General features: G+C 37.4%; 1 protein-coding gene across 1 annotated transcript in view; it reads right to left on the reverse strand.

Moving 5' to 3' along the window:
* LOC309661338 (uncharacterized protein) overlaps positions 1 to 27,343 on the reverse strand; it is a gene marked incomplete at its 5' end in the record, with an annotated part of 709,907 nt that overhangs the window by 299,970 nt on the left and 382,594 nt on the right. Inside the window, one exon of the mRNA XM_082463079.1 lies at positions 16,460 to 16,588. The remainder of the gene's footprint in view (positions 1 to 16,459; positions 16,589 to 27,343) is intronic.

A 27,343-nucleotide genomic window follows, 5' to 3' on the forward strand; every position in this document is an offset into this window, starting at 1 on the left:
AAACAAGATATACAAATGATCAATGAGCACATGAAAGATGCTCAGCATCACTACTGCTTAAGAAAAATGCAAATCAAAACCACAATAGATACAATTTCATTCATCAGGATGGCTTTTATCCAAGAAACATAAAATAACACGTGTTGGCAAGGAAGTGGAGAAATTGGAGCCCTTGTGCACTGCTGATTGGAATATAAAATGGTGCAGTTGCTATGGAAAACAGAGTGGAGATTCCTCAAAAAGTTAAAAGTAGAATTGCCATATGATCCAGCAATTCCACTTCTGGGCATTTACCCACAAGAATTAAAAGCAGCTACTTGAACAGGTACTTGCCCATCCATGTTCATAGCAGCATTATTTACAATAGCCAAAATGTGGAAGCAACCCAAATGTCAATCAGTGGATGAATAGATAAACAAAATATGGTATATACATACAATGGAGTATTATGCAGCCTTAAAAAGAGGGAGGAAATTCTGGCACATACTTAAAAATGGATAAACCTTGAAGACATTATGCTAAGTGAAATAAGTGAGTCAAAAAAGGACACATACTCTATGATACCACATAGATAAAGTACCTAGAGCAGTCAAATTTATAGAGACAGAAAGTAGAATGGTGGTTGCCAGGGATCGGGGAAGAGAATTGGGTAGTTATTGCTTAATGGGTAAGGAGTTTCAGTTTGGGAAGATGAAAAAAGTTCTACATGAATGGGGTGGTGGTTGCGGAACAGTGTGAATGTACTTAATGCCACCAAACTGTACACTTAAAAATGGTTAACATGGTAAATTTGTATGCCATGCATATTTCACCACAATTTAAAGAATCAATTTAAAAAACCTAGCCTATTCTAGCCAGAAGATAGTTTTAATCAACATATGGGAGCATGATAAGAAAATCCATTTATACCTGTAAAATAGCACCCCCCTTTTAAAAGCTGGTCTCAGTACACAAACCAAATTTCCCAATGAGTGTTTCTAATAGCAAATTTAAATATAAAAAGAGTCCTTGCTCACTTGAAATCCCATTGGTAGCCTATTTTCATATGTAAGAATCTTTCATTACGTAAGAATCAGAAAGCACTAAATTCAAATTCTAGTTCTACCATTAGCTATGAAAAACGGAACAAGCACTTAGTCTCCTAGTTTCTTCATCTATAAAACTATCCTTTTAGAGCTGCTATAAAGATTGCTATAAAATTATACACACACATACATATAATATACATATATTAGGATAATAGTGGCTCAATACAAGACAAGGTGTTCACTTCACATCCTTTTTCATGGTTATTCAGAATACTGGTTCCTTTTATCTCATTGCACCACTATCTACTACAGCTTCCTCAGAGTCACCCACAAACTCCTCTGTATTCAACCAGCAAAAATGTTGAGAGTGAGGAAAATCATGCGGGAGATTTGTGGCAAGGCCTGGAAATGGAGTTCAACACTTCCAAGAACATTCCATTGACCCGATCCTGATCCCATGGTTCCAATCTGCCTGCAAGGGAAGCTGCTGAACACAGTACCATCTGCCCAGAAGAGGCAAGGAGATTGGTGGGCACCCAGTCAGTCTCTGTTACAAATGTAACCTAGGAGAAAGTTGTCTCCTATCCCTTAAGGAACACTTCCAAGAATACAGTGACAGAGAGAAAGCAGATTATCTCCTTTCTTTGATTATTTGATGGCTCCCTGGTGTCAGGTATTTCTCCCTTTGCAGGAGAGATGCATTTGCCCTCAGGGGTACCAAATTGTTTTTCTGGGCTAAAGTCACAAGATAAATATTGTGAATTTTCCTGAATATCTTAACTGGCTGGGGCACTGAGGTAGGGGTAGAATTAGAGATGAATTAAGTGATTTAACTTGTATATAATCTAAAACTTTACATTCATAAAGTAAAATTGAATATGGAGTAGAATGCAAAACTTACATGAAGTTTTAAATAGAGAAATCATGAAATTTCAAAGAAATATCATACATGAAGGGGGTCCGTTATGCTGAATTTCTCCCTGTTACTATGCATAGGTGTCCATTTTCCTCTAGGATTATTTTAGGGGAAATATATGAGAAGCACTGATAATTCCAAGCAAACATACTACCTTTTGTGTTTTTAATTATTAAACTGAATCTTTCTGCTTCTTTTTGTGTGTCAGTGTTTCACATATATATAATATATGTATATATAATTACTAAATATTAGTATAATCTGAATATTACACACTGGATATAGAGAAACTTAAACTCTCATTATACCCAAACTGCCTTCCCACACCTTCAGTATAAATATACTGACACATTCTTTCAGCTAAAAACAGTTATCACCCAAATGGTACTATGTCTGCAATGTCATCCAACTGCTAAGATCAGTTCTCTCTTGCATGTGTTCAAAGACAGGCAGCTGGAGAGGTGTTGTGAGACAAAGTATGGGCAAGCCAAGTGACTAGTTCAAATTTGTGTCTGTCAGCATTTTGGAAGAGGCAGCTTGTTGTTGTCTGAATTTCCAGACTTAAGACATTTGTTTATTTGTTGTGTAACACAGATAAAGGTTTACTCTTTTACTTCACATTTTATTATTTTATCTTAGAAAAGAAATTCACGCGAATGGTATCTAACAAAACAAGCCAAGATACACAAAGAGTTAATGATTTTCCTCCTTCTCCTTCTACCCTCACCTTGGGTAGCCAATGTTAACACTTTTCTCCCGGGTCATACAAATATATACAAGCATACATGTACATAGGATTCTTAGAATTTTTTTGCACAAAGGTGGAATTGTACCAAATCCGTCACATTTCTCATTTAACACATTACAAACGTTCCTCCAGTTCATAAAATGTGGATCTAATTCATTTTAAATTACAGAATTATATTCTCTAATATAATATACCACAACTGATTCAACTTGGACATTCATGGGGTATTTTGCTTGTATATGTGTTTGTAAATCACTATAAAAGAAGTCAGCAATAAATAGCCTTATATAAATACCTTTATATAATGGAGCTTTTATTTCTTATTATAAGCTAGATTTTCAAAGAGCCAATAAATATATTTATTTCTAACCGTGAAATTGATCTACTTAATACGCACTTATCTGTCCTCTAATTCTATTTGCCTGGTCTAGTTGTCTCTTCCTAGGCCAGTAACATATTGCTTGGATTATATGGTGGGGTAGAGATGACAACTACTCTTAAGTGTCTGTGTTTTCCTCGTCTTCCTGGGTACACCACTAGAAGACATTTCTCATTCTTCTTGCATTTAGGTGAGACCACATGATTAGTGACTACTCACCAAGGATGTTTAGAAAAAGTGGGACTTCTCCATCTCTTCACCAATCACTGGATAAGTGAAAACTCTCAGGAGGAAGGAAGAGCCACAAGATAGAAGGAACACAGGTGTGCTGGTTTATCAATGTGTTGCCTCTCAATGCCAAATCTACCTCTTTGCCCTGCTTTGCTATCCTGGAGCCAGATCGTATAAACAAATACTTCTTTGCAGGCGGCATGAGGTTAAGCTTGTCAGCAGAGGGTGTTAGAAGGACGCGAAGATGAAGGAGCTTCTCATCCTGGTTCCAAGGTGGGTTTTCCTATTGATGGTTGCAGCACATGGCAGCAGGCAGCATGCCAGACACCTAATGGCTCTCATGCTCCCCACAAGTTGCCCTGGCGCCCGAGCAGGTAGCTTCTCAGTGAGTCTTGCCAGCACAGTGGGCAGTGTCCTGCTTGCCAGCCCCAGCCTGTGACACCTCAGCAGACCTTCCCACCTTCCAATGGGCCACAGCCATCACCTCTCCAGAGAGCTCTGATTCAGCCTTGGGGATGGTGAGGGGCGGCTCTCCCAAGTTCATTCCTTCCTTGGGTACTCTGCCTCAGCCCTAGAGGTAGTGACTGCTCCTCAGATCTGCTATTCCTCTGGTCTTTAGAGTTTTCTCTACACCTTAGTAGTTATCCCCCTAGTTAACAGATCTCCAATTGAAATTGTCCTTGTTCAAATTAGTGTTACAGCTTTGGTCTCCTGACTGATATAGCATATCCCTGACTGACTGCTGGAAAAGACCCTTCTGCCCTCCCCAGCTGTTACAAGAGTATGAACTAATTGTGTTGGCTGCTAAAATTTGAGGGTTGCTGGTTATAGCAATTACACTACCTTGAACAGTCAAATTACTGAATTACGGTAGCAGTTAATATCCAGTAAATCAAGTACTCTAGGCTCTTCTTTTTCAAACTGGCATAGCTAATTTCAGACAATAATACTCTGATATGAAATTTTACTTCATTTTAGCTCATTCCAGTAAAAGAAAATTCCTCTCCACTGGAAGTCTGATCAAGATGATATATTTATGAAATTTAATATTTTTAAAATAGTACTCCTTTCCCCTGGGAACACACATCATGTCTCTATATTAGTTTAGACTTTATATAACATCCTCCAATAATGTTTTTCATTTTTTTCAAATAGGAAATGCCTTGTTTGTTAAATTTCTTTGATCACTACTTCAAATGGGATCTCTTTCTGTTTCCATTTTTAAATCCTTCTTACCAATCCAAAGAATTTCTATAGATTTTTGTACATTGATCTTTTTATCTAGCCAATCTGCCAAATTTTCTTTAAGTTTTAGCAATTTTTAAGAAAAGCCTTTGGATTTTTGTCATCTGAAATAGAGAAAATTGATCTAATATTTACATTGACTGTTTCTCACTTCTTATTGCATTAGCTAAAACCTCTTTAAAAATGTTTACGTTGGGATGAAAGTACCCTAACATTTTTCCTGATTTTTATGGAAATAGCTTAATATTGTATCACTTATTTTGTTATTTACTGTTAGGGCCAAATTAACTTGTTCTCTTCCTGTTTACTTAGGGTTTTAGATAAGAAATCGCTGCCAGGTTTTACTGTGTCTTTTTGACATTCACTGGTATAAGCACATAGCTTTCTATTCACTCGGTTGATGTAAGGAATTAGATTTCCTCCCAGCAACAATGGGCCACCGCTAGCCACAACTCCCTTTCATAGGATCCAAGGCATATTCCTCACCTTGATATTGTCCACATAAGACTTGGTTGGGAGGAGGAACCACAGAGCTCCAAGCGTTCTGCATAAGACCTTGCTCCCTTACCTCAGCACTGCCAACACAATTACAAGGGACCCAGACCTCCACAGAGTCCCAGTGAAAACACTACGCGCCCCACCAAAACTCCCTGCTTCACCAATGCAATTGTTTAAGAAACAATCCCTCAAAGGATAATATAAATAGATCTGACCATCTATATCTTCCCGAGAGACCTTTAAGGTTAATGCCATCATGTCCTATAGCCCTGGTTAATGCAGTCCCACATTCCTTAGGCTGTCTTAATTCCCAGACTCTTATCCCCTCACAGCTGTATAGGTCACCTAATCTGAATCAAGCCCTTAGCCCTTACCTGATTCTCCCAGTGGGTTTCAGCTAAGGTGCTACTAGCATTTAGTGCCAGAGCCAGAGATGCTAATGTTCTGCCATGCCCTGTACAGCTTATGCACCATAATAATTATCTTGCTTAAATTTCCAAGTTTATCTGTTAAGAAACACTAAATTTTCATAAGTTTCCCCTAAAATTCCTGTCTCTCATCAGCAACAGTTTCTCTAGCCTTGACCGCATCTCTGAACGTTCATTTCACCTTCCTGCTCTAAGAGAAAATGGCCTGGCTACCCACTGAAGAGCTCTTCTCAAGCGGAAGCTGTTGGAGCTCCTTAAACCCCAGGCTCCTTAGTTTCAACCTCACCCAGATATCGTCAGTCTATGCTGCCCATTATCAAAATCCATGTCCTGTGAACTTGAAAGGGAAATAAACGTCCCATCCAGAGGCTAATTATGTTTATTTCTAGAAGAAAATCCACCTGCGCATAACATCTCCTCTCTCAGATTATGGCATTTGAGAAAGCCTTGTCGTCTTGCACAGACATTTGCCATGGTAGTAAACCCAAGCACCAAGCCTTCTGTGAAGCCTTACGTTCCACCCTTCCGCCACATCTAACTTATTTAAAACTTCCTAATTTCCCTCTGAGCCTGTGTTGTCAGCTTCCTGGCACTGCAACTGAGCATGGCCTATGTCTCTTGATAGAGCCTTCACGTGCTCCTGTTCTGTTGCCACTACCTCTAGCTATGGAATTGCTTATGCCTATAAACCTACCTCCTAGGGAAAGTTTTTCCATATATAAAATATTTTTTTCAGCTGGAAAATAACTATCCAGTAATCCTTATCTGAAGCATCTACTGATGCCTCTGAAGTCTGTGACCCATAGTGCCTAGTGAGGACTGAAACATTTCCCATTTGCCCATCAGCAGAGTCCTAATTAAGCACTGACCTCTGCTGACCTCCTGTTCTAGTGGTTCTCCACCTAGTACACATTATACTCACCAGATACTCCGGTTAAATTGGCTTGTGGTGAGGCCCAGGCCTCAATATTTTTCAATTCCTGTGGTGGTTCTAATATGCAACCACCACTGAAAACCACTATCATGCTTTTCAGCTGAATTTGTAACAGGTCCATCTTCTTAGCTGAGTCTTTCCTACCCTTCTACAAGTAAAGCCAATGTTGTTTGTTGATTTTGAGAGCCTTCTTTTCTATCTCCCTCTGCATTCTGGTGACTATATTGTGTTTTTCAAATACAGTACTTTAGATTTCATCTTTCAGAAAATGTGGACACTCATATTCTGATAGTTATGGAATCAATGAGTTCTCTGTCTTCCCAAAGCACTTGTTTATGTAATTTTTATCCACCATCACTTTGGAGTCATCCACTCAGGCTTTCTCCCATCCAAACAAGATGTAACTCAACTTGATCTATTTTTAACCTATCAGGCTGCTTGCTGGAAGATAAACCTCATCATTTCTGTGCTTCCTCTTAGATTCCACAGTTTTGAGGCACGTTCCCACAGGACACAGCTAGTACCTGCAGAGTCACCTGCCATAACTGTTACCTTGAAACTCATCTGGATATTCTTTGAGAATTTTACATTAATCCTTCAAGTTACCGTCTCCCCCATCTATAACCACATGGTGTAGCAATCTATGTTTAACATAATTACTTTTATGAGGAATACTAGGAAAGGTGTGTGCAAATTTAAGAGACCACTTTACATTAATCCCCTTAATCTCTCTACTGGAAGTCATCCCAGTCTACTCTCCATGATCTTCACCTTATTTCTCTGTTAAATTTCTCTGGGACAAATTCATAGTTTCTGATGAGTAACAACTAAAATCTACCCATCCCCTGACTTTTCTAGTCCCTTCTTTAAGAGAACTTATTCTTGGGTATGTTTCCTCTTTTTTTCCCCTTTTTTTCCAGTTTATACTGGATTTTAATATCCTATTTTTCCCTCTTTTCCGTCCCTTGTGTCTTCGTGGATCATGGCTTTCTCTTACTGAGCTACCACTGTTCTTTCAATTTAGTCACTCTTATTTCCTTATTTTGTTCTTTTACAATTTCCCTCTGCTCCTGTTATGATGTCAATATGCTCTTGAAACATATTTTTCAAATCACTCTAGCTCATCTTTGATATTCTGAACAAAACTTGATTCCTAAAAATAGAAATCAAGACTTTTTAATAGCTTTTGTTAATAAACTTGATTTTAAAAATAGCCTAGATTCGGAAAAATACACATAAGTGAATAGTTTGATGACTTATTACAAAATAAACATACTACGCAACCATTACCCAGGGCAAAAACTAGATCACCACCAGCAGCCAGATGACCTTATATTGCCACCTGCCAATCAACCCCCCCACTTACTATCTTGACTTCTAACACCATTCCTTATTTTCTAACTTTATACAAATTAAATTTTATAGCATGTATTTTTTAATATTTCTGGCTTCTTTTACTCAATGTTATATTTAGAAAATGTATTCATGTTTTTGCATGTAGCGGTAATTTAGTTTTTTAATTGCTGTATAATAGTCCATTTTATAAATATACCAAGATACAGTTATACCCATTTTTTATTAATGGACACTTACAATTGAAGGACAATTGCTTTTATGGGCAACTTACAGTCTACAAATTCTATCTATAGCTATAAGAGACTACCTTGCCTTTGGACTATTACAAATAATGCTTCTTTGAATATTCTTGTACATCTCTTTTGGTTGGAATATGCATTTAATTTTGTTGAACACATACCTAAGGAGCAGAATTGCTGGTCACAGGCATGCACTGAGTCAGGACCTAGTTGGTGCAATTTCATGCACGAGACTTGGTATACTTTGAAAAAGTTAAATAATAACTTTTTTTACAAATACATATCCCAGAGATATCTAACTGATCTAATAAAATCATATCTTGTGGAAGCAATATGATTATTGGAAGCAATATGAATACTGTTCCCAATATTTAGACAGAAATGTCACCAGACTTGAAAAGGCAATTAACTATACATCAACAGTTTAATAAACCCAGATTACAGAGGGCCCTAACAGTCAGGCTATGATGTTTGCACTATATTCTCTGGGTAATGCACACCAAACAGTGGAGTTACCTGGTCAAAGTGATACTCTAAGGAGACATTCTGGCAGAACGGATAGGGTAGAATAAAGCGTAAACTTAAGTACACCATTTAAAAGCGTTTTGAGAGGGATCTCCTTTTGGAGACTTTAAAAAATGGGGGAGACAAAAGGAGAGCTTTAGACATGTCCCACCAAAAATGAATCCAGAAACTAGTCTTCCTTTATAATAGTTTCATCACATTTAAGTGCAGCAAGAATGCCACCATCAAACTTTTCCCAGGTTAAATTCATTCACAACTTCTAACCCAAATTTCAAGTTTGATTCCAGCACTGTATGACTACCTAAGACTAAACTGATTGAGTTAAAAAGGAAAAAAAATGTTGTTCCTTTAAACAATAATGACAATTATCATAACACTTAGCAGGAAAAAAAATTACCCCTCAGAAGCACAGCAGGCATGCACAGAATTGTGCTAATGATTTTATTCATGCTAATAAAGTCACTGGGTTTCTACACTGTGAGGGAGTTTCTCACATTACTCAAAATCTTGCTCTGGGTGTTTTTTGCTTGTAGAAGCCCAGGAGGTACTAGTGGAGGATGATGAATACCTTCCCACAGAGAGGGGAACAGAATCTTTGGGAGCTTTTTCAAATGCTTCCACAGAAGCACAATGCTCACCTTAGTGTTTGTCCAGTCACTATGTACATACCATTATCACTTCCAATTGGGAAACATCAACTCTAAATCATTTCTGAGAACTAGATCCACATTATGGCAGATGTTTTGGGTCATATTTTTTTTTAATAAATTACAAACTACAATAGTAGCCATCTGTTTTAGAAGTTTCTGTTTATTGTTTTCTATGGAGTAACAAGCAAAAAGAGAAACAAATAAAAGAAAACATCTGTTATGGAAAACTTTGAAAGGTGGAAAAGTTTGCTTTTAAACTAGTATCAAAATCAGCAGATCAGGCATTTTGAACAGATTTGGTTTTTTTTTTAAATTGGTTATGAATTTTTTAGTTAAACTGTCTAGTTGCACTGGGATCAATTTGCCTGAAGCCGTTAATAGCTGAAGAAGAATATTATAAAATCTTAAAATTTATATAAACTGAAATGGCTTCCCACTGACATATATATATAATGTGCTGACATATATAATAAAGATTTTACTTAAACTTCCATTTCAGATGGCACTGGGTTGGCAGCCCCACGAATTGACATCTCACAACTTCCCATTTGAAATGTATTCATACTGACAGAAATGATATTGCTGGAATTTGGGAGGAATTTTTACAAAAAGATTGATCTAACTGGATAGAGAGAGAAATATTTGCCTACCCAAAAGAAGGCAGCAAGAAAATATATTCTCTTTCATTGTCTTCCTATGGACTCAGAACTCTACAGAATGTATGTTTGCTTCCAGACCATTATTACTACTTCAACCCTGTCATAAACAACTCACTTTGAGACTCCTACAATTTTATTACACTCTCTGTCCCTTTCTTGTTACTGTAAACAAATGAAAGGAATGCCTGTGTCATCTCTGCCACAGTCTTCCTCTCCATGTTAAATCCTGCCATCGGCCTGAAGGACTTCAGTGTTCCATCAAAACCCAGCCTTTCGGTTCCCTGGTGCACTAGTTCCAAGTAACCTTCTCTTCCACTTCCAACTCAGATACCCACAACCAGATCTGTACCCCAGTTTTTGTCACCATCCACAACTGCTCCACCTCCAAAAACACTCATTCAGGTATCCTGCTTGCTCACCACAACTTCTTCTCCTTCCACCTTACTTGTTCAACATCTCCCCCCAAATAGTGTTTTGGCCTCATCAGACCACTAGCCCAGGGATGTATCTACCACGGCTCTTCCAACATATAAGTAATCTCCTTTCTTTCACAGCACTCTTGCCAAATCCCAATCACCTTAAACACCTGACTTCAAAACCAAACATCTAGATTCCAAAAATAAAACCAAATAACATATTTAACAAAGAGTATGATGGAAAGAGGAGAAAAAAGATGAAAGGCAAAGCCCTCTGCTACTCAGCTTTTTACTTTTCCCCACCTAGCTGAGCATCTTGAACATCCATTTCCATAGAGGGTTTTCTGGTTCCTGCTGGTAAATGTGAGCCATACCCTGCAGCACACACCTCCTGCGCAAATAGTGCTTCCCTGGAAAAACCACACTGAGACCCAGCTCTACTGACTTAGAAAAAATAAGGGTAGATAGTAAAAGACCATGAGGAGAATAAATATCTTTCTCCAGAAATCTGCTTCAGATAAGGCCTTTGCCTCCACGCACTGGGAGGCTGCTACCCTCCCGCAAGGGGAAGGTGGTTAACCAGCCTGGGAGCTTGTGGTTCTCAAGAGCATCTACCCAAGTGTCCCCGTTCCAGGTCCTTGGCTTTGGCGTAGATGACTAGCTAGGGCTATTAATTCAATCTCTTGTAACTCTGCCAGTCTTATAATCAAATTTCAGGCCGAATTTTCAGCTCACGTGGCTCTCTAGTTGCAGGAGATGAGGCTCTCTTTAAATATTGCTCTGTAAGCTTTCTGGCTTTCATGAAGTACCCTAAGTTGGTAGTTAGGTAGTCAGCAGTCTCTGTCTGAGCCTGTCATTCTTTTTCTGTGAAACTTCTGTAGCAGTTAACAAATGCATATCATCTCTACTATTGTTATAATAAACACTGTCCCCCATAACTTTCAAGTGTTAAAGCTATCACATAAACGAGTGCTTCCCTTTTTTCTGTATTCCATCCTTGTTCCCTAACTACTGCAAACAATATGAAAATTCAGTCATGTAGTAAGACACAAAGTGAATATATCAATTTATACATAGAGATAATAATTAGACGATACAGTGGGAAAAACACTTCACTTAAAGTACCAATAAAAAGAAATTTTTAAAAAATGTTTTCTATATAAATTAGTATTAGGCCCAGCTACATGCAACATAAAACCCAAATAAACAGGGCTTAGATACACAAGTGGTTATTGTTTCATATGAAAATTCCACTGGTCACGAGCCCAAGACTAGACTAGCACTTCCACAGATCCCTAAGGGTCCTGCCTCCTTCCAGCTTTCTGCTCCAGCCATAGTGTCCCATTCTCACCAAAAGAAAGAGGAGAGTGAAGAACATGTCTTCTCCTTTAAAGAACACTCCTCAAAACTGCACATACCACCTCCACTTATATCCCATTGTGCAAAACCTACAAGGGAAGCTATAAAATAAAGCCTTCATTCTGCGTGGCCAAGTGCCAGCTAAAATTCAAGGCTTCCACTGCAGACAAAGAAGGGGAGAAATGACATTAGGGGACAACTACAAGTCTCTGTCATACCTAGGAATGTTTAAGAAGAAATATTAAGATCTACAAAGAAATACTTTTTAACTGCCTAAGAGATACTAAAGAAGATCTGAACAAATGAAAAAGCACACCATGTTCTTGGGTAAGCAAAGAGAAATTTTACCTAATAAAATTTACACAAAAAAGTTTTAACAGCCATGAATTCTAATGCCTCAAATAGTATAACAAAACCATATATAAAACAAGACTGTTAAATATATGAGGAAATAACAGAAACACAATTATAGTAATAAATTACAACCTTTGCCAGAGCAAATAAACAAAAATAAAGTTATAACTATTTTTAATAATAGAATAAATAACATCCAGATGTCAGCTAAGGTCATCTTTCTGTCAAAAATAAAACTGGCAAATGCCCCCATTACATGTCAGGCAAAGGTTCAATGGCCTCCCCAAGGCTTCTAGGAAACCCCATGTCTTTCCTTCTCAGGATTCCCTCTAGTCTTGTTCCTGCCCTCTGAACCTCATCAGATTCTTGCCTTCTGTCTAGTTCTCCTTTATCCACCGTGCATAGGTCCAGACATGGGACACAGACCCTCTTATTCATTTATCGAACAACAGCTCATAAAGGCCTTTTTTGTTTATAGTCAACCTAACTGAAAGTTTGGGCCAGTGACAAGAAAACTACTAACACATACTAGGCAGCCTGTTCTTAAAAGTTGTTAGTGTTTGGTTACTCCACTACCATAAATTTCACTCATTTTTCTGGGAAATCTAGCTTCTTGCCTTGTTACCTAGCTCTGCTTCCCCCCAAGAAAACTGCCTTAACATTTTCCTGTTGCTCTGTTTTCAAGTCCATTCCATTTTGCCTCATCTCAGAAAATAACTTTCACTCATTTTTTTTTTAAATTAGCAAGAGCTCCAACAGATAGCTTGGGTGGAACATATCAGAAGGGTTACTGTAATTTCTATCAGACTCCGTAGAACCGTGCCAAACAAACATAGAGTCCATATGCACTGCAGCCAGCTTGTACCTTACTACCAGAGCCGATTACGTGAATCTCTTTCCTGCTCCCCATTCAGTGACTTCACATCAGTAGGCTGAAATCTGCATAGTGGATATTTACACCCTAAAGTCGGCAAACACTACAAATATCAGTGGTTTTGGTTTGGTTTGGGGTTGGGGTAGGGATTGGGGATTTTTGTTTGTTTGGGAGACCAGTTTACCAGCACAATACTGCATACATTCTATAAAACTTTGTGTTTGATGTGCAAATAAAGATTCAAGTCTTTTGATTCCCTTCCACATGAACCAGCCTAACCCTCCAGGGCAGTAATAACAGGGAGAGGACACTAAGCAACACGATGATCTCACTGCTTGGATTCCACACAGACCACAGGAACATGACACTTTGCCTATTCTAGTCCGTAATTTTCCCCATGCAACAATACTGAGTAGAACAATTCAAGCAACGTGGACATGCAACTTTATAATATATTAACTTAATTTGTTCATTATACTGACCTGACTAGAGTTCAGACTCGAGGACAAAGAGGTGCTATTAAACCACATTCTAAAGAGAGGCTCTGGGACTCAATATCTCTCACAAGATCTAATGAAAAGCAGAAGAAAAGGGGCTATAACCCCCATCCAGGCCCATACCCCTTCCATGCTCTCCCACCCCCAACCACCAGTATACGGAGACGACTGGAGGTAGAGAAGAGCAGGTTTTGAAGTCATTGGGCTCATGGGGAATATAGTTAGTATTCATGGAAAATTACTTTCCTAGCCTTCAAGTCAAGATGGCAAGAGGAGATTCTCTTAGAGACTGTTGAATAGAATTTTTTAGTCCCTCCAAGAGGAGCAACTGGTCTTTTAGTTGGAGAATGACTATCAGCTAAGACTTGCTGACCTGTCCCTGTGAATTAAAGAGAGGTAATGGTAGGCTAAGGAAGAGGATGACAATGGAGAAGTCAAGACTCTTATCATGTGCTCTGCTAAGGGTGTGTGAATTTCTCATAGGTCCAGAGAACACCAGAAAAGTAGCTAATCTTGAGATCTTTTTGCCAGTGCCTCATCCAAGAGGGCTACGCTCTAGGCTAAGGGACTCCAGGACAGGGAGGCCGTGTGATACACCACTGTAGATGAGAACTGAGCAGAAGGAACTAGAAGTGCCTGTGCCAAAGAAGATGCCCCTTACCGGAGAAATGAGTCACAGGGAGATCTCACAGTATAGGGCAAAGAACTCACCCACGTCACTCCCTGAGAGATCAATTCTTTCAATGCCTTTCACACAAGGAGACCACCATCAGCAGCCTGTTAGGATTACCCAGAGGGACAGCATAAACCAGCGCAAACCAACAAAGGAAGAAGCACAACTACGCCCAGTTAAAACAGGTCAACTTTTCAGCCAACCCTTTCTCCTTCTTGTCCCCAAACACAGGAGCTGGAGTCTAGTAAGGGAGAGCAACCTTAACCTCTCCACTTAAAGACCCTTGAATCATTATTTCAAGAGGTGATTTGGAATGGAAAAGCTTTAGACCAAGTATGAGGGAAATTTTAAACTTGATTGGGTTGAGTTTTTTAAATCTGAGAGTGTCCAAAGGTTATGGAATCTGTCTGTAACATCCTTAAAGAATGACATGGAAGAGTTGATAAACATTAAAAGTGCTGATTAGAGAAAAAGAAAGCTTTTCATGTTTATTCTCCACCCAGTTGAGATTCACCCCTTAATTCACCCCTTAAATTGTGCTTATTTAGATTTACACAAAACAGAAACAAACTAAAACAAAACCTTTTTCTTTTATTTCCTTTTTTCTCTCCACCCCAATTCCCCTTCAGTGTTCCCACACTGTAACGGGACTCCCTTTCGGTTCATGTTGGTTTATGCTACTCTTCTGGCTAATACCTACAGGCTGTTGCTGATGGCCTCTTTGTGTGAAAGGCACTGAATGAGCTCATCCTTCATGGAGATCTTCTGTGTGAGTTACTCACCCTATCCTGTGGCCGTCCTCTGGCATGGGAGATCAAGCCTTTACCTCCAAGTCCTTTCCTTGGCATGTCTTAATATCACGTAAGTGGTCCTAGGCTATCTCATGTGGCACCTATATAATCATTCCTCTGTGATAACTTTACTGTTAGTAGATTTGTTTCCAAGTCTGTGTAAAAGATATTGTATACTGTGGAATGAAACAGTGCAAAGAACCAAACACATTTTCTAGGACAGACACAAGTTGGTGCTAACTGGCTTATCTGATTTCACTTTACTTGTACTTAGAGTTCTACAGATTTTGTTTTATTTTAATGCAAGCATTTTCCCCTTCAGATAAAAGTCTACTTATTTTTAAAATATTATTTAAAATTAAATACATATTGTTGCGAACTTTGCTTCATCTTACTTCTCAACAAAGACAAGGTCTCACTCTAACTTCTCCTTCCACTCACCCAAGCTACCACCCCCAAAACTCACTACTATTTATTTGCACAGTAATTTAGCATTCCAAAAGTCCAGAGGTTAGATCATATGCTCTGATAAGCAAATGACCCAATGGTTTGAGTTAAACATAGAAAAATTAATAGAAGCTTTGAAAGTTCAGTCTTTTCTTTCTCTCCCACTCCAATCTCTTTTCCCAATAAAACATATACATCGTTCTTGCCTCCTCTCAGGAAGCAAAACAATGACAACTGTTTTGTTTTGGTTTAAATAAACCACCCCCATCCAATACAATTAGGCATGCCAGACTATGCAAATGAAGAGACAATAGCCAAATTTATTCTATAGACAAAGCTGAGGCTGAGGAAGTGTATCAGTACAATTATTATTTTTTTTAGTATTTGAGTTTATGTCTAGGTATGTGCTTTCCCTGCCACCTCATCTGCAGCAAACCGTAATGAATTACATCTGGCCTTTGAGCACATTCGTATAACGTACCTGACTTCTGAAGGTAGTTTGTATTGACCTGAAACAAATGTTGACTATATGGATGCATGTATGTATGTCTCCCACTAACAGGGAATATGCCTTCTTCTCAAGCGTCCATAAAACATTCGTAAATATTGTTTGAAGAATGGGAAAACAAATCAACAGAAGATTAGAGACTACCTTAAAACCAATAAAATAAAAAAGATCATAGCAGATGAAAAAGAAGCATTGCAAACTAATGCACATGGGGGAATTATCCAAAGATTTGGGGGAAATTATACTTTTGAGGAACAGATTAAGTTGGATCACAATTTCAAACTGTCATTCATTAATATAAATTTCATTTAAAAATGAAAGCAGCACAAAAAAAAAAAAAAATGAAAGCAGAAGACAGAAATATGACTATTAAACTGATCTCAGAATAGATAAGAACTTTCTAAACATAGACACAAATGAAAACATCATTGGGAAATGTTGTTAAACTTTCCTATATAGAATTTGAAGCCCTCTGAAAGGCAAAACCTCATAAAATTATAAGACAATTCAAACTGAGAGAATTATTTGTATTAATGGCAGGCATTTAGTAATATTTGCAATATTAAGGACTCACTCAATTTGTAAAAAGGACTCTAAAACTTTTGAAAATGGACAAAGAATATGAAGAGAAAATTTACAGATGACATACAAATGGTTAATAAAATATAAAATAAAATATTTAAGTTATTAATAAATAGACATACCAACTAAAATGGAGAGAAGGCCTTGACTGTGTTGTCCAACTGTCCTTTTCTTAAGTCAATAGTGCTGCCAAGAGTGTCGTGAGAAGGGTCTCTCACACTCAGCTGGTGGGATAAACTGGTATAAACTCTCTGGAAAATAATTAGACAACATGAACAAAGATGAGTAAACGTACTGCTGTTTAACCTAAAAGAAAGAGTCTCAGAGATGAGAATAAAGATTTATATTGAAGAAAGTTCATGACAGGATATACATAAAAGCAAATATTGGAAACAACCTAACTTCTAATGATAGAAAAATAATTAAATAATTTTTGAAAAATATTAAATGACATGGGAAATGTTTTAATATAATATTAGGTGTAAATGTATGGGTATTCATACATGTCAACTAATAGAAATTCTAAATCAAATTAAAAATCACAAAGGAAGTAAAATATTGAGTATACTTAGGTAGTACAATTATAAAACCTTTATTTTTTCTAAAAAACTGTTCAGTGTTTTCTAAATTTTGTAATAATATGTGTGTACTATAAATATTTTATAAAGTGTTGATTGACTACTGAGTATATTTTTTCAATGGTTTGGAAATCTCTAATGAAAACACTTAAAATATAACTTTATATCACAGTGGGTTTGCCACTACAGTCCCAGCACAGAGTTTAAACCTATTTACATCAATCTACACTGAAGTATCTATTACAAACCTAAGTGTTAGAGACAAGCAGACAGACAAGGAATATTCTTGCCCTTGACAAGTGTCCAGTCTAATGAAGAGACAGACAAGAAAGTCGACTACGAGAATACAGTGTGCTCAGTGCTGTAACTGAGATATTTACAGCATATGTGCAAGTACAGTCGAAAAATAGTGAATTCAGCTTAGAGGAAGGTGTTGGAAAGACTTTCATGAAGAAGGTCACCTTTCATCTGATTGATTCTTCTCCCTCATCTCTTTTTTTCTTCTCCCGGTATGTTAGAGACCAAGGAGATACAGTAAAGAGATGGAGTCTTCAAATTTGGAAACACAGTCATGATATGAGGGGTTCTTAAAAATCAGCTAGAGAAAGGATTATTTATTTTTACTATCTTAAATCTGAAAAACTAAGACCCCTTCCTGATACATAGAGGAGGAAAATAACCCCCTGTGGGAACTAGAAATTGGGGGTGTCGAGGATTTTGCTGCATCTCAGGCATGGAACTGGGACCCCAGGGGACAGGATATTCCTCCTCAAGAAGGGTCAGGCCATCTAGCTGCAAGTCGTGTGTGAGACTGACAGCCTCCAGCCATCAACTATATCAGGGTCTGTCCCAGCTTTCTAACTAACTAGGTCACTCTTTTCTGAGGGTGGAGGGGGGCTAGCCGGTGGCTGAACAAGACAGTGATACAGGGGCTAGTTATTTCGACCCAATGTGGGACCCCTGTACCAGGCAGTCATTGCTCTAGACCTCTCTATTGGGCGTCATCAAGTCAACATCACAGTCTGACGGCTTCCCCTTGTTCAATTCTGTCTCCATCCCCCCCCCTTCCCCTTTTGCACTTCTATTCAGTCTCCATTTCTACTTCCCAGAGAACCCAACCATCACAAGAGAGATGAGTCAAAAAGGCCCCGAGAAGTATGGGCCAAAAAAGTAACAGGGCCAGAAGGAAAAGGAAATTGGTCTCTCATGAAATGAACTTGATCAATAGCAATATAATTTTCCTTCTGGTAATATCCTCTAGTCTATTGCAGATATTAATAAAAAGCACACAAGGGACAAGTGAGGTGACAACATATACAGCAAAGAGGAAGAATTAGAACATTAGGGAACTCTTGCTAATGGATTGGTTGGATGAATAAAGAAGAAAAAAATGTATATTGGGACATGGCAGAATTCAAAAGGAAAGTCAGAAGCTAGATCATGGAGAATGCTACACTCTGTGTCAAATACATGAGTATCTTTCCTTCCAACTTTCTTAAATACCTTTTTTTTTAACTTCCATCATTTTTATAGTCTTATGCAAGGACAATGGAATTACAACATGAAAATCTTGAGTGAAATTTATTGATGTTATCATACTTTCACTGAATATTAAAAATAAACTTAAAATCAAATATCAGATATCAAATAATCCTTTCCAAGGATTTCTAGAATATCTACTTATCCTTATGTCTGGCATAATACCTCATAGGCACATATTAAACTGTTTATTCCAGTGATCACAAAACAGGTGGCAATTTGAGCATATATAAGATTTAATTAGGATATGAGTTTAAAGGTTTTTATCACCAGTGTGCTCTCAGACAATAACAGTTTCTCTGTGATGTGGTCTCTCTCAGATCAGTTTCCAGGTGTCTTTACAAAACTATATGTAACCATCTATCCAGAGAGCTCTTCTTTTCTGTGACAAAAGTTTGCCTTTCAGATGTGTCACAATCACTTAACCATGACTCACAACCACTTTTCGTGGACACCTCCATCAAATTGATTGTTGTTTACAAGGCCTTGGAACCAGGCTAGTTCCTCACAGCCTTTACCTCACTGTTATCTATCACACAACAGCAAGACAGAAACTACATAAATTCATTTTGTTTCAAGTGTTACAAAGGACAGAAGAGCTCACATAGTCCATAAGGTGTTCTCTTAACTGCGTATTTTCCAGTGATATCCCATGGTCCTCACTGGTTGACACTTCTTTATAAAACACTCCTAATATAGATGTCTGTGTCCAAGTAATGATTCAAGTGGGTTTAAGTTGAGAATTGCTTGAAAGCAGGAGTTTTGTCTTATCATTCTCTGTATCTGTGGTATACCTAAGGCAACCAGTAGGTAGCAATTTCTGATTTCCATTTCAGCTTTGCAAACCAGAAATATCTCCTCTGAAAGTAGCAGGAGAATGTTCATCTGAACATTCATTGTTCCAATGGCAATGCTCATGAGCTAAAAATAGAACTTAAAAAGAAAAAAAAAGAGCTTAGTAAATTACATTTTTAGTAAAGATTTTTATAAAGTAAATGACCCATAAGAATCCATCCTCAGTGGCGTTCTCTCATCCACTCATACATGGTTAGCCTCTGCAAAGCCTGACGTGTCACTGGCCTAGCATGAACTTCATAACGTATGGGTAGCTATCATCTGTAAATACACTGCACTTCCCCATAATTAATGTCTCTGACACTAATGAAAGTTTTGCGGCTGTGCATGTTTATTACCAAACAGGTTTAAAATGTCAGCCTAGATTGATTTTCTACCTAACTCATTTTATAGCATGTTTTATGCCTCCATAAGGATTATCATCAATTCAACCAATATGAACAATAATAAATAAATAAAAGAGAGAAACTGAAATGGATAAGCTTAAACAAAATTGCCAAAGACAACAAAAGTTAAAAATGTAAATGCCGGGCTTCCCTGGTGGCACAGTGGTTGAGAATCTGCCTGCCAATGCACAGGACACGGGTTCGAGCCCTGGTCTGGGAAGATCCCACATGCCACGGAGCAGCTAGGCCCGTGAGCCACAATTTACTGAGCCTGCGCGTCTGGAGCCTGTGCTCCGCAACAAGAGAGGCCACGACAGTGAGAGGCCCGCGCACCGCAATGAAGAGTGGCCCCCACTTGCCGCAACTAGAGAAAGCCCTCGCACAGAAACTAAGACCCAACACAGCCATAAATAAATAAACCCAAAAAAAGTTTAAAAAAAAAAATGTAAATGCCACTTTAGTTGCCTTCCTTTTCTGTTTCGCTGCCCACTTCTCTCCTTTCTCCAAGGCTTTCTATGAAGTTTACTAAACAGATTAATGCAATAATGGTCTGACTTTTGCTCTTCAGCAGCTTGAGCATGAAATACAGTTGTGTAAATTTTTAAAAGGCTTCATCTGAGAGATTAGCTAAAGCAGAGATATAAAATTTTTAAAAATAACAATTTTTAGAAAAACAAAGGTAGAACCTAACCATCTAAGGAAATTACAAAATTAGTAGATTATTTGATATTTTTTTCATATTCTTTAATCAACAACATGACAGTTAGCTATAAATATGCAGGCTACTTTTGACCAAAGTGCAGAATAAAAATTTAGTTTAATTTGAAACAAGAAGTGTTTATTTGAGAAATCCTCTTGTTAAATTCACCAGAATTTAACGAAAATTGTGAAATATAGTAGTTGGCCTTTGACATTTTTTCCAATTCAAGAAAGCCTTCTGTTTTCATCTCCCTTTGATCTTTTGCTCCTTTTAAAACAAATTTTTATGTTTCCTTATTACTGAAATAGTATATGTCCTTTGGACAACATTTTACATGAGAAAGTGCTGTGTATCTCTGTGTTACCACTTACCAATCATATTGACACATTTATATGACTCCCTCCCAGAACATAAGTCCTTCCAGCCAGAAACAGAAACTTTGAGCCCCAGAGCCTTAAATAGTAAACAGCACATCTTAGAGGCTCAATATATGTTTTTTGTTAAAGTAAGAAAATAAAAAATTTCCACAAGTTTACCACTAAGAATTTTTTACTTATATTTTCTGTATTTCTTTCCAATTTTTTTACTCTGTTCTTTTGGGATCATTTTTCTAAGTTGGAAAATAATTCTAAAAAATTTTGACAAGCGAACTCTAATATTCAAAAAGCCCTCAGAAGTCAAACAAATAAATCTCAAGTGGTAGAAATGAAGGCCCTATAAAAGGCAGACATTCCAGAAAGCCAGAGCACATATTGTCATTTCTAAAATTGTGACACCCACTACTCCACTTCCTTGTAATGTTAACCCTCTGCTGTTAAGGTAAGGAATCAAGATTTTCACTATAAGAGAAAAGTGATACAATGTATAATTCAGGAAGGTAAGAAAAAGCCATGTAATATTAAATGTGAATTGGAAATATCATTATGAGCTTGAGGCTTTTTTATATGTGTTTTCTAGCTCTATGCACTGGGTGGATGTAGAAACAATGACATCGCTGTAACAATGAGCACATTTTGTGCCCAGGTCTTGTATTCTAAGCACCATTCTCCACTAAAAGAAACCAGAGAAACTTGGAAAAATGCTTATTCCAGGTATAAGTCAGGGAAAATACAAAGTAGAATCAGAAATCTTGTTGCACTAGTAAAAGAAATAAAAGTGCTCAAAGACTAGTGGGGTTGTATTAGTTATCTGTAGCTGTAAAACAAATTACTCCCAAACTTACAGCCTTAAAACAATAAATATGTATAATCTCCCAGCTCTGTGGGTCAAAAATATGAGGGTGGCTTAGTTGGGTTGTCTGACTCCGGGTTTCTCACAAGGCTGCAATGAAGTTGTCAGCCAGGCTGCAGTCCTCTAGGGTTCATCTGGGAGAGGATTCACTTCTAAACTCACTCATGTGGCTGTTGACAATATTTGTTTCCTCATGAGCTCTTATACTGAAAGCGTAGTTCCTTGCTGGCTGTTGATCAGAAGGCTCCCTCAATTTCTAGCCATGTGGGCTTCCTCATAGGAAAGCTAACACATTGTGTCTGGCTTCCATTAGCATTAGCAAACAAGAGAGTTAGGATACCAAGACAGAAGCCACAGGCTTTTCATAACCTAATGTCAGACATGACATATCATCACTTTTGCCCTATCCTATTTGTTAGAAGTGAGCCACTAGGTCAAAGCACACTAAAGGGGAAGGATTATGTAAGGGCATGAATATTAGGAAGCAAGGATCGTTGAGAGCCATTCTAACGGCTGCCTATCACACAGATCATGTCAGAGGGTCAAAGGAACAAGTCTGAATGGGCTCCAATTAAACTGGCTATTTAGGACAATTTGATCACCAATAAAAATAACTATAATGATGTATTATGATGCAATGAATTTTTAAAAATACTATGAGTCTATAGTTATTAGAAAAAGTGGAGGAATAATTTTAAGTGAGGGAAATGTATCATTTGGACTCAGATTGCCATTTTAAATAGAAAATCTATATTTCCTTTTTGAAAACTCACAAATTATCTTTCACAATTCTATATTTCACCCAGTCTCTATGGAAAGTTTACACATATACCTGATCCAATAAAAATTTTGGTCATCTCTAAAAAATCAAAAAGAAAAGAAAAGTATAGATGGAAAGTGGAAGGGAAGAACAGTCTTATTTATTAAAGAATGCCATCTAATAAATACAGAAGAAATGACAGAATTAGAAAATCACTATTTTGTAAACCTCAACCCCAAAGTAATAAATGATTCCAGCAAGGATTATCAAAATGAACTAAAACCATTGGGTGAAATGTAGTCATATAACAGTATAGTCACATAGTGCCAAAATTTCATCTAACAGAAGATTAAATATTAATAGATTAACAATAATTAAAAATTAATAGGGCTTCCCTGGTGGCGCAGTGGTTGAGAATCTGCCTGCCAATGCAGGGGACACAGGTTCGAGCCCTGGTCTGGGAAGATCCCACATGCCACGGAGCAACTAGGCCTGTGAGCCACAATTACTGAGCCTGCGGGTCTGGAGCCTGTGCTCTGCAACAAGAGAGGCCACGATAGTGAGACGCCCGTGCACCACGATGAAGAGTGGCCCTCACTTGCCGCAACAGAGAAAGCCCTCCCACAGAAACGAAGACCCGACACAGCCATAAATAAATAAATAAATAAAATTTAAAAAAAATTTTTAATAGATTAGTAATGATAATAGAGCAAATATTAATTAATAAGAGCAAAAAACATGCCTTTTTCAATACCAACACTGATGGTCAGCATCTTAGCCAGTCACTAATAGCGGACAACCTTGTGTTATATGCCTCCTGATACAACGTAATGCAAAATACGGATCATCACCTGTGAAATCTTCTTGCCATAAATGTTTGAACTTAATCTAGTCAAGCTTTTAAACCAAACATCCAAATTACAGGAAATACAGGGGATAGAGGAACAAGTTAAACAAAACCAATGAGGAAGCAACCAGACAAATCTAGAATGTGTGACATCCAAGAGAAAATTACCCTGGACTCTTCAGAAGTCACTGGCATGGGATGAAAATAAAGAATGGAGTCCGGTTCTAGATAAAACTAAACAGAGATCAAAACCAAATGCACCGTGTGAACCCTGACTGGACTGTGCACAGGAAAAAATAAATTGCTTAGGTCTCTGGTGGATGCCGTCCAAAGAGGTCACAGACACATAGTCCTAGGATATAAAATACAGTTTACTGAGTGAACAGTTTAAATCAGAGAAATAACAGAATGCATGTATTCCCCATAATGCTTATAATCTCACAATTTAGGTTGTACGTAGTTGACCTCTAAGTGCCTGGTCTACGTGCAGTAGAGAGGGGTCCTTCTCTACTGATAAGGCTGATCATATTTATAGTGTGTAGGCTAGGAAGGAATGATCTATGCAACTACGCAACACTGGAAGTTCCCAACATGAGGAAATGGTTTCACTAGAAATATGGAGCTCCCAGGGTCCAGGGGTTGGTACCAGCCTCTTCTTCCATGGAACTAACTTAGATTTACTGAGAAGTCCCTTGCTAAGCTGCTACAAAGAACTTCCAAGAGCACTGGGAGATCTCACTGGTGGACAACTGGAGAAATTTTTAAACGAACTAGATATTAATTAAAATTGTTGAATTGCTGTAAATTTTCTTAAGTGTGATAACAGCTTTGTCGTTATGTATGAGAAAGTCCTCTATTCTTAGAAAGTACATGCTGAAGTTAACCACAGGTAAAATGTCATGATATCTAAAATTTACTTTCAAATAGACTTTTTTAAATAGTGGGTATGTGGAAAACTAGAGAAACAGAGAGACAGAGAAAGAGAGAGAGACAGAGAAATAAAATGTGGCAAAATATTACCAATCACAGAATCTAGGTAAAGGGTATTGAGTGTTCATTGTGCTATTGTTTATACTTCCCTGGAGTCTTGAAATTTTCCAAAATAAAATGTTGAAGGAAGATGAGGATTGTCTTAATTCTTGAGTAAATTAGAAGTAAATTTGCAAACAATATGAAAACATGCTTTTTAGTTCTTCTTCTTTTGTGATTAAAAAAATTAGTAATCTAGATTTAGAAGCTAGACTGCTGACTGTAAATAACTGACCTAGGAAACTGGATTAAATTATTCAAGACAAGTTTGTTCCTAGAACACTGAAATGAGGACATGGCAAATAATATGCTCATGGGAAATTTTTTCCTAGGTCATTTTGAATCTCTTCTTGTTATTTCTAATTTAAAATGTATCTATTATACATAGTTGGCATATTGGCTATTTGGTTGCCTAGGCTGTGATATTAGTCCAGCAAAACTTGAACACTATATTGAAAAATATTTCTCTTAACTATAATAATGTTTATTCCTCTAATATAGTATCCCTTACTTTCTATTTATTGCTAAGCCATCATTTGTTAAACTAAGGCATTTTGTTAAATAACATAAGATACTGCTCCAAGAAACTAATTAAGGAAATAAAAGAATGTTTCACTCGCTGCTGTTTTCTAGCTTTCTATAAATATTTCTTCAGTAGCTGTGATTAAAGCAGATTTTATTGTCCTATCTAACTTCTCCACCATGACCTTCTTCTCCCTATTGTCTAATAAACGTCTGCTTCAATTGAATATTTCAGCTGCCTGAGAAACAAAAATCACATTTTCCCTCTCATTCTTTCTCTGATATTCATGTGTGATTCCCGTCTACCTCTAAATCCTTAGATGGTACTCAACACTAAAACTAGAAGAAGAGGCTCATTAGAATTAAACTTAATTATACATGTGAAGCTCAGTAAGGTAGTATTAGATACTGCAGCAAGACACCTACATTTATTTCTTCACTGTGAGAATGTTAATAAATCTAAAAATCTGTGTTCTAGGAACAGGAAACTAGTTTAACAGTTAACCAGCACAGCCTTCAGAGAACAGCAGTACAAGCTTTTCTGTGTAAGTTGACACAAGTAGAAAATATGGATTTGTTTTAAACTATTTTGTCAAATCACTCTAAAATTAACAAAACATAAATTATAAAAATTAACATATATGAGTTTACATCTAATGATACAAAATTTAAAAGAGAAATTTTTTCTTAAAGTAAGAGAATAGATGTTGGTATTATAGAGAACTGTTATGACTATGTCTTTGGCACTATTCAAACAGTGCATGTTATTTAACATCTGCACTTGCGTTTCCTAATCTGTAGAATGTATAGTAATTTCAGTGCGTTACTGGGGAGAATAAATGAACAAATGTATTTAAATGCTCGGTACAGAGCAAACCTTCAACAAATGCTAGCTTTCTACCAAAGTAATTCCCCAAAATGATTCACCAATACTGTATCTTACTTATTAACACAAACAGTATCTCAATAATTGTGGTGAACAACCAATTTTCCAATTATATTTATAACTAAATTTGACTTCCAAAATTAAGTCTGGTTACAAACATGGGTATGACTTTTTTTCTTTTTTAAGAAAAACCAAAAGGGTTTTTTGAGATGATCTCTTAGGTCATAGGATTTCAATATTCCCCAATTTTTTTCTAAAGAAGATTCTCCAAATATAATGAACATTAACATATGGTTCACAGTAGTAATCTGATTAAAATTTCAGGATTTGTAAATTATTATTTCTCAAAGAGATAGCTGATTATATCACAATTAAATGGAAACAGAACTAGATACGAGACTCAGTAAAGTGCATTGTGGGAAAATGAAAAGACTACTAATCAAAGGAGGGTTCCTCCTCACAGAAAAACCAAGCTAGGGCTTCCCTGGTGGCGCAGTGGTTGAGAATCTACCTGCCAATGCAGGGGACACGGGTTCGAGCCCTGGTCTGGGAAGATCCCACATGCCGCAGAGCAACTAGGCCCGTGAGCCACAATTACTGAGCCTGCGCGTCTGGAGCCTGTGCTCCGCAACAAGAGAGGCCGCGATAATAAGAGGCCTGCGCACCGCGATGAAGAGTGGCCCCCACTTGCCACAACTAGAGAAAGCCCTCACACAGAAACAAAGACCCAACACAGCCATAAATAAATAAATAAATAAATAAATAAATAAATAAATAAATAAATAAAATAAACCCAAAGTTTAAAAAAAAAAAAAAGTAAGCTGAAAAATAAATAAATTAAAAAAAAAAAGAAAAACCAAGCTAAAGGGTCTCAGAGGGTTGGTCCTTCTGTTTACATCACATTAATCAAGGTCTCAAGTCACTGGGTTTACAATCTTCTTAAAAGGAAGACAGGAGAGCAGTGCTTTGAGAGTATGCATTTCTCCTTAAGGATGCATTATCTTTTTCATTAGTTTCCACATCCTCTGGAGAAAGAAGTAAAGTCAAAAATTTGCTTCAAATTTAAATCTATAAATTTGTCAATTTGAATTGCTGCTTTCTTCCCAAAGGCATTTGAAACAATTTACTTTTCATATTCGTCACAAGCTAAATATGATCCCAGCCTTCTCTTAAAAAAGGACTCTGTTAAGGCTGAGAGAATACAGGTATGTGGTTCCCCCCAGCGACCACTGAGAACGTCAGCCCAGTTCAGAGACACAATGAGGGGAAAGTGATGCTTTGAATTACCGCCAGCAAAAGCCCGTTGTCCAATCTTCTTCACCACCTGGTAACAGCTGGTGTGTATGTAAAGACGAGATGAAAAACGGATAGAGGTCAAATCCAGGAGGACTTCCCTTGTATAGCAAATCAATTTAAGGCAACAAAAGTACCAAGATAAAATTTCCAAGAACTTCTGAAGCTTAAAAACCATGGCTAGACTTTAGGGAGACGAGATGGCAAGGAAGAAGATAGGAGCAAGGCTTCACTTCACATAGCATCTCGTTAATAGTTTCAGATTTAGAAAAGTAGAAGAACTTTTCCCCTGCAGCACCAGGGGAAAAGCTAATACCAGACTATTCCCAAACTGACAAGTAATTTGGAATGGAAACCGACACAATAAAAAATTCTTAATGT

This window comes from Balaenoptera physalus (genome assembly GCF_965194825.1).
Source record: "Balaenoptera physalus genome assembly, chromosome: 5".
Lineage (NCBI taxonomy): Eukaryota > Metazoa > Chordata > Mammalia > Artiodactyla > Balaenopteridae > Balaenoptera > Balaenoptera physalus.